Below are 9510 nucleotides of genomic sequence, written 5' to 3'. Positions count from 1 at the left end.
TCCTAGAATCAAAAGATGTTCAATCAGATTCAGGATAAATGCGGATCAACCAAGGGAGTAGCTCATTTCAACTCACAGAATGAGTCAATGGAAAGGATCGAATAGTCTCGACTGAAAAGCTCACAGTTAGCTGAAACAGGAAGCTCTAAGTAGAGGCAGTCTTGATCGACGATTAATGGTAAATTAATTATTATACATGGTAAAGTTCCGTAAAAAATGAGACATGCTGCCAGATTGTAAAAACGGCACACTTACTATACCTTAGGAACAGTTTAGGGTACTAATTTGAACCTAGAAGGTAATATTGAGAGGATTTTGTGTATAGAATTACCAGTTTTAAGTATTCAGATGAAATATTGAATTATTGATCTGGACAAGAACTCAACTTTGAGTTACTTGAGTTACGAACTAAGTTTTTCAGCCACAACAGTATCACAAGTAAGCTAATTACCTCTGGTTTTACCCGGTAAAACAGCATATCAAAACTTCCCTGGTCGTGGGATGCACATTACCCTTTTGCTTGTTTTTTTTGGGGGGGGGAGAGTCGAACTGCTTTGAGTTTATGAGAGGTTTAAGCTATTATTGTTAAGCTGTCGAACTAGGTTAAAAGTTCTAAATATATGTTTGGAAACTTAGTTTAGGTTTCATTTCAGCTTCACTAAACAATTCGAGTCACATTTCGCACCGCGAAGTGCCGGATGATTTGCCCCCAGCCACGAATTGTACTCATAGCCTTGAGGAGAGAAGCTGAGAATCAGATCCTGTAACATGAGGGTCATAATTTGCGTGCGAATAAATAAAATTTTTTCAGAGATTAGAGAAATTCAACTTTAAAATACTATATTTTTCTCATATACTGCTAGTTGTTAAGAAAGCCTCAACATTTCTGAAATTAGTGTTGTTTATGAGCCTGCCTTCTAATTATCCCCCTAATTTATCTATTAATGCTTTAATGATGATCAATCCTATGGAATGAAACTACGATGATTTCACAAACATGCACTACCAACTGATTTTTTGCCGTTCGAGTATATTCATGTTATAATGATTTTAGTTTTTTTTTCTAATTTTGTTGCTTTTTTTTCAGGCTCATCAAACGATGCACTGCAAGTTCCATAATCGATTTCGCTGGTAACAGATAGAACCGAAAAACGATGACCATATTAACAACTTTAAAGAAACAGAATTCTAAAATTTTATTCTTCTAAATTATATAATAAAAACTTTTGTAACCCGTTGATATAGTGTTTCTTTTATAGGTCGAAAACCACTAGAATGTTTCCTACTGTTGACTTTTTTGGGTTGAATCGCTAATTTAAGCAATTGCGTAGAAAAAGTTAAAATAAGCTTATTAGTTAAATCTATGTCGCTATAAGTGTGCCACTCCCTAATTTTGTCAGTAAGCACTTTCTGAATAAAAATTAATAATTGATATACTAAATAATATTATATTGATATATAATTAAAAAATTAATGTTGGATAATTAATATTGAAGTTAACTCTGCACACAGAGATCACTACAAAAACAATCTTTAATGTAGATAGACAGGTAGTGCATCGCGGTTGTTTTTCTCCCCGCTGATACTTCATTCGTCGTCGGAATGTAGTTTGGGCGTATGTTAATGCCTCCGCATCTACCCGTGAAGACCATACATGAATTTGACCCTACCAAAGCTGGATAATAGTGACCCTATGAGCTATAGAAGAAACGTTGGTCGAATAGCCTTTCCGAGTTGGCAAATGCCATACTGGGCGAAGCTCAATCGCTCCCCATGGGCCGAAATGGATAGAGGAGTTGTAAGCCTTTATTATAAATAGTAGGCTATATTAGTGGCCTAGGAGTCAATAAGGAAGATTTGCCAGAAGTTTTTCAGTGAAATAGCTCGTGGATTGATTTGGGTTCCTGGCTGAATGCCCGTATGTTTAATTAGGCTATACAATTTGGTCAGTCCCGCTCTAGTACTAAAATGAGAGAAGGTTGAGATTGTTACGTCACGTTCTGTGGTTGAAGGATGACATTTTCGAGAAATTTATACTACGTTCATCTTTAAAATATCTACGTATCCAAGCTCCCATTTTTCTCTGTTTATACGATCCAGTGTATATTTCTCAGCAGCTCGATTAACTTGAGAAATGTGCGAACTTTCATTATTTATGGTTGCGAAAGCAGAAAGAAGGGAGGCGAAGTAGTTCGCTACTGGCCTATCTCATACGATTTAGCTGAGTGGCCTATCTAGGATTTCTAACGGGGATTTGGATTACATTTTAGAAAATACGGAAAATTTCTAGAGCTAACTTCTAATCAACACTACGACATGGAGTTTGTCGGAATTCCACAAATAGTGGGAGAAGGATCAATGTAGTAGCGGGACTTCGATATTTGCCACAAAAAGTTTTACCACAAAGGGACCATCTACAGGAAATACAGCAACATATCTCGGCCTAGGTTTGTCTAATTGTTGAGATAAAATCGTGTTTTAGGCTAACCGTCTAGTGATAAAACGAAAAGATGGTCGGGGTGAGAGTGTACAGGAAGATTTAAGGGAAATCGTAACCCCCCCCCTGAAAAGGTGTAAAGACGGAGGCATTAAAAGATTCGGATGGAACAGGAGTGTGCATATGTTGGCCTTAGTTGGCTTGGTGCTGCGGTGAATTGCACCAGAGCCAGATCTAGGCTTTTTCTCGAGGGAATTGATGGCAGCTTTTATTGCCATCATTTCGATTTTAAGTCCGTTATTTCATCCCTTAGTGCTATAACTGATCTACCTTAATTCTGCCCTAGGAATAATGTATGGACGGATGATTGATAAGACTTATATATCAACAAGTAAATTGACATCACTTATCAAGTTCAAGTTCTGTTTATTACTACATAATTTCAATGTAAAAAGCCAATTTGGCAGAGAGGGCTCGAGGCCAAATGCCGGATTTGTCTCTCCGGGTGTGATTAATCTGATTTTGTAAACATTCGGAAAACGATCTGCGACAATTCCCCGAGGTCAAACCTTTTCTTTTCTTCACTAAATGTTTAAGGATCCTATCTGCAAAAATGTAGAATTTTGTATTTTTTGCCTGAAGAAAGATAACGGATGCATATTTTTTTTGTCTTTCGTTTGTCTTATTTCTCAGGGGTGATGATATCAAACCAGTGGGCATAAAATATTGGAAAATTACTCATTCGAACGCAGGTTAAAAATTCTTGTGCCCGAGTGACCAAAAAATATGCTGGGAATCTAGCCCCCTTTCCCCAAAAACATCCGATCAAAATTTGAGAAAGAAATATTGTTCAGCATAAGTTCAGCAACTATGCCTCTGTTGACATGACCCGCCCAAGGCGCCGGGGAAAGAGCAAATGAAATTTGTCCGTTGTTTATATATATAGTATCTATTGTTGGTAAATATTTTTTTAGGGAGAGGGGTTACGCGTCTCAAATTTTCAGTATGCAAGATTTCCACCAAGGGGGATACAGATTTCCTGGCATTATTTGAAAAACAATTAGAAATTAAATAAATGTGTTCAACCTAATTTAAGGAGCAACATTAAAATTTTAAACTAACAGAAATTGTTAAATTCATGTGGAAGGCTGTTCCCTCCTCCATCCCTCACTGTTTATGCTAAAATTTGACTTTTTGTCTCAATTCTTTAAGATTGTCTCCTGAAAAACAAAGGCCGTTTAATTGGAATAATAAGCTGTCTTAAAAGTATTAAAGATTAAGGAGGAGTCCCACTCGTCCATGAAATATATTCTATTCGTTTTTAGTTTTAATATTAGTTCTTATTTTTTGTTAAAAAAAAACTTTTTGTTTAATAATACAAAAAACAGCTACGTACTTACTATATGATCAGAAATATCAAAACTGGAAATGCATACTTCTTTTTTTTTTACAAATTCAATGCTCCTTTCAAGAATGAATATGTTTACAAAGACAAATTTTTTATTAGAGTACCACTTTTTTAGATTTTGTTTCAACAAACCTGCTCTCGTTTTTTTTTATCTTTTTCTCTTGTCATGTCATCTCCAAAGTGTAAGAAAAATTTAGTATACACGCAAATCCCCGGTGGTTATCAAAACGGTTACATACTTTCTACTAGGAATGCATTTTATTTCTATAAATTTGAGCAATTCACCAATTTGTCTTAAACTTTAAATTTCAATGCGTAAGTTGAGGTAAAGCCTCGCCATAAATAGTGCAAAAAGAGTCATAAGGCGTCTATATCTTAAAAAGCTCATTCATAAAATACAGGGAACTGGTCTTGGCGTGTCTTAAATTCATGTACAAGATGATTGGAAGAGTCCATAGTACTATCTGCCGTTTCCAATCACTCTTATTGCCTCTCTTCTTTTGTATTATTTTCTTTATTATATTCCTCCTTATTGCAATTCCTTTTCTACAAAAGAATCGGAAAAGACAGCCCTTAAACGTGAATCGATCCATATCCAAGATAAATTATGGCTGTAGTAACAGCTGCAACACAGTAAAGTAAAATAAATAAAATTGAACAGTGTTCTATTTTAGATTTATTAGTGATATTCGCCTCATTTACATTAATGTCCAAAAGTGAGGGATCCTTAATTCCGTTGTCCGTCAATTAAGAATAGCCACAATACCGAGCTTTTAGCTGTTAGAGAAAACTTTGATATGCCTCTTCCATTGGCCCCAGTCACGAAAGCACTAAATAGAAATTTCAAGAAAAATGTTGACAAAGCTTTCGCTATAAAAAAATTTATTTCAATAAAAATTTTTGCCGTAATTTAAACCAGTACAAAAAATAAATTTTTTATCGAAGCTGTGATTAGTATTTGAAGTTGAACAAATCATTGAAATGATTAAGATTTATATGCTTTTCAGAAGAAAAAAGGTAATTCTCAGCGTTAATAGGCCCTACTAATCAAAATGGTTCGTATTTCATTATTAGATAGAAATTTCTCGAATACAATATTAAAATTAAGTTTGGTACTAAATTTGACTATGAGGTCATTTAAAGTAATATTTTCAACAGAAAGTCAAATCAAATTTTGGAATTTAGCCGAAAAAAGCAGAAGCTAATTTTCTTTGGATAGATAGATAATAGAGAGTCTATCAATAAGTGAAAATTACACCATATTTATACAATCCTGAAAATGGCTTAAGCTATACCCCTCACTCAGACTATCTCTGTTTTAGCTTTTTCTCCATTAGCCATGGCTTGTTGGCAACTTAATTTCAATCCAAAAATCTACGGACTCGGTCTCGGCAGTCGGCCTAGACCTTGTACTTTTGTATTTATCATCTCTAATTACTCATTCAATATAAACATTGAATCTCTTGATTATTTTCTTTAAAGCTGTAAGCCACAATTATAAATAGTAAGCCATAATAATGGCCTAAGAGTCAAAAGGTTGTATTACTCTCAAAGTTTCAGCAAATATGAGGTAGCAGACCAGCTGTCCAGTAACGCCGATTGGCCCTAGATTCAAAACAGTCTCCGAAAAATGCAGGAAGATTTGCCAGATGTTTTTCAGAGATTTTGCTCGCGGACTGATTTGGGCTCCTGGATGAATGACTGTATTTCAAACTGTAGGCGTAAGGAAAGATTTAATGGAAATGGAAACTTCTTGGGAAGGTGTAAATAGGGAGGCGTTAATAGATTCGGATGGAGCATCGTCGGGGTCTAGTTTGAAAATATGATGTGAATGCCTCCACTTCTACCTGCGAAGATGATATAAGATTTTGACCCAACCAAAGCTGGATGGAAATGACCCTACGGGCTATAGAAGAAAGGCTGGTCCAACAGCCTGTCCAAGTTTCTGGCGATGGCAAACATCAGACTGAGCGAGGCACAATTGCTCGCTATGGACCAAAGCGGATAGAGGAGGCATAAATTGGTATTCTGAATTCCGCCCTAGGATGCATAGATGATAGACTATCTATCAACAAGTGAAAATGATATCATATTTATACAATCCTGAAAAAGACTTAAGCTTTGCCTCTCACTCAGACTATCTGTAATGGCTTTTTTTCTAATTAGCCATGTCTTGATAAGAACTTGATTTTAATTCAAAAATCAACCAACTTGGTCTCGGCCTTGACCTTGTAAATTTGCATTTTTATCCCAAATTACTCATTGAATACAAACACTGGACCTCTTGATTATTCTCTATAGAGCTGTAAGCTATAATTCTAAATAGTAAGCCATAACAGTGGCCTAAGAGTCATAAATAGTAATCAGTCGCCATTAAAAAGGTTGCATTGCTCTCAATGCGTCAGCAAATTCGAGGTAGAAGACCAGCTGTTCAGTAACTACGATTGGCCCTAGATTGAAAACATGGTCTCTCCGAAGAATGGAGGAAGATTTACCAGATGTTTTTCGGAGAAATTATCCGCGGATTGATTATGGTTCCTGGCTCTAATGACCGGATTTCAAACTCTAGGTGCAAGGAAAGATTTAAGGGAAATGGCAACATCGTGGGAGGGTGTAATGGACTGAGTCCGTTGATTTTGAATTAAAATCGAATAGTTGTGGACATCAAGCCATGGCTAAATGTAGAGAAAGCCAAGACAGATAATCCAATAGAGTGAGAAGAAAATCCGGCATTAGCCCCCTTATTAGGATTGTATAAAATGATGTTAGTTAATTTGTTAATAGATAAGTCTATCTAATATCCGTCCATGCGTCATTCCTAGGGCAAATAGGAATACATGTTAAGTAGGTGAATTTTTAAGACATAGAAATCAGAAGAGGGCTAGCATAGCAGCTTGGTAATACTTTCGTGGAGTGTGCTTTTTTTCCTGACCTTGCAACTTTTCAAGATAGCAAAAAGTAGCTTGTATAGAATTTTACCAATTTCCTTTCTGTGAAGAGAAAATCACTGGAGCATTTCACCTGTTTTTAATGAAGATAAGTGCACATGTCTTTTATTTAATGGGGGTAAAATGGTATTTTTCTTTATTCATTTATCTTATTTTCTTTTCTACAAGAGCATTTTGTCTACTTTTTAGATTTATATTCATTTTTTATAAGTGACTCATTCATACTAGAAGCTAATTTAGGCAACAAATTTTTGACCTACTTTTGGCTCTCTGGCTAGTCCCAAAAGAATGATTGATTTTGTAAAAGCTTGGAGACTTACTTCTCCTCTCTGTTTAAAGGAAGCAGATTCAGAATTGAAGCTTTGCTCATTTTTAACTTATTTAGTGGGTCTTAAGTTTTTTTTTGCTCATTAAAGGATACCTCAATACCAACATAAAACATCATTTAACCATTTTGAGTGAAGACATGAGGGATGATAATTTTCACAGCCCATACAGTATTATTATAATAGCAGAACCCTAAAGTATTATTAACTGAATTTATCTATTTAGACTCCTAAGAACGAGGTTAATTCTGTTTTTAGAAAGAGCATAAAAAGAGGTTGTTGGGCTAGCCTTGGGAAGAAATGGACCCCCTCTCTTCTTTTAGGAATTTTCAAAACGTCAAATTTGTGTGCAGTATTTATGAAAAATGTGTTATCCATTTTCAGTCCAAGAAATTAGCAATTAGAATCTTTGCTTAATCATAGCCCTTATTTTTGGAATAATAAAAATAACACTTACGTTCCAATGTGAACGGGAAAATTTCAATGTGAAGAGACCCAGGTAAAATCACTTAACTTATGCTAATTAACTTAAGCTACTTAAGGAAATGTGTATCCGGCAGTTGAGCCTACTGAATAAAATCTTAGCTTTAGATCTAGATTAATTGGGAAGAGACACCCGCTCCTAACTGAACTTTGAAATAAATCTTTTTGTGGAATATTTTTTTTATGAATAGTACCTTTATTGTATTTCTCTTTAAAAAAAAAAAAAACAACAACAATTTTACCTCCCTGTTGATTGCAATTCAAAAAACGCTGTCAGTTCAACTGCTTTAATGAACGGCGATGAAGAAACGCAGCTTATATTTTGTTTTTATTCCCCTCCCCCCAAGGACATCCAATAAAAATCTAGAGATAAAGATTTTGTTCCGAATTTTTGTTTTTTTTTTCAGAAAACGTTTAGAGACAGATCCAATAGTTAATTCCTCAGGTAATGACTTAACTCTCACAGCCACTGGAGGAGTAGGAATTTTTATATTATTTATATATCTAGGATTTACTGTTGGAAAAAAGGACATTTATCGTCCGACTTTAGTAACTAATAGTAGATAAATAGTAACTACGACCGTTCTTGCCGTCTTGTGATTGCCACGGATTAACCGTAAGTCACAAAATTGAAACAATGATAGGTCGTACTTTTAAGTGATTTTTTCTTGCTGTGGTAGAACAGCAGAGAGGATTCTTACTTCGGAATTCCTTTCATCGCTTTCTTCATACAGTCAAACAAAATTGACATTTCATTATTACAGTCGTTCGGACCATGTTGCACATATTCCAGGAACTGTGCTGCTACTTCAGAGTACCAAAAGCTCAGTTTTCATTGATAAAAATTTGGCGCCAGATTCTTGAATAATTCAATTCAATTTATTTATAACTCATCTTTTAGAAAAAGAGGGCGAAACGCCCTTAAGATGGAGTAATAAAAAAATAGATAAGCTATAAATAAATACAAATCAAATCAACACCAAGAGACAATCAAATAAATAATTCAGACCAAGGATGAAATACTATCGACATTGAAGAACGGAAATCAAGCAGCCTCTTATAAATAACACATATAGGCGAAACTAGGCGGAATTTATTGATTACGGAACTATTTCTGGTCCAAGGAGGGTAACTGAGAAGGAATTTAGCATAATGAAAAAATACTCCACGGACAGATTGTTTCCGAGGTTCACTAAAAAACTGCCAAACTGGACAAAGAGAAAGGAGATGAAGTACAACTAGGCTATTATAACTTTTTGCGATATTTAATTTGTCTATGTGTTTAATTTTAGATACAATTGAAGGATAAGCAGTTCTCAGTTTTTCTTTGAATTTTCAAGGGATAATTTCACAGTTTCTTTCATATTTTTTCCAATAGGTATTCCAAGGTAAACTAATTTTGGAGAAAGGGGGACTTGAGCATTAGCTAAAGGTAAAAGCCTAAAAAGCATTCGTCTCTTTAAAATTGAAAGCTCCAACAGGAGTTTTTTCTACATTGGAAGAAAACCCAATATCTTTATATCTATATATATAAAAGTAAGTTGTCTGTGTGTCTGTCGAGTGACGTCATGTTTATGTGTCGACTGACGTCATGTTTGTCGACTCACGAAATTACGGACCGCGACATCGGGACACTAATGACGACCGGGACATCTATATATATAAACTGGGACACAGGGACACAACTACAATGGGGACGCCGGGGGGCACAGGGGGATATATAAATGACGATGAGGACACAGGGAATGTTTGATTAGCAATCACCATCAACAAAGCTCAAGGGCAATCATTAGAATAATGAGGTATAGATCTGAATACGGATTGTTTTTCCCATGGACAATTATATGTTGGTTGTTCAAGAGTTGGTAAACCTGACAATCTATTTATATGTACAGACAATGGGACAGC

This window comes from Artemia franciscana, chromosome 15 (assembly GCF_032884065.1).
Source record: "Artemia franciscana chromosome 15, ASM3288406v1, whole genome shotgun sequence".
Lineage (NCBI taxonomy): Eukaryota > Metazoa > Arthropoda > Branchiopoda > Anostraca > Artemiidae > Artemia > Artemia franciscana.
The sequence above is the reverse complement of the archived record's forward strand: the minus strand, read 5'-3'. Positions refer to the sequence as shown.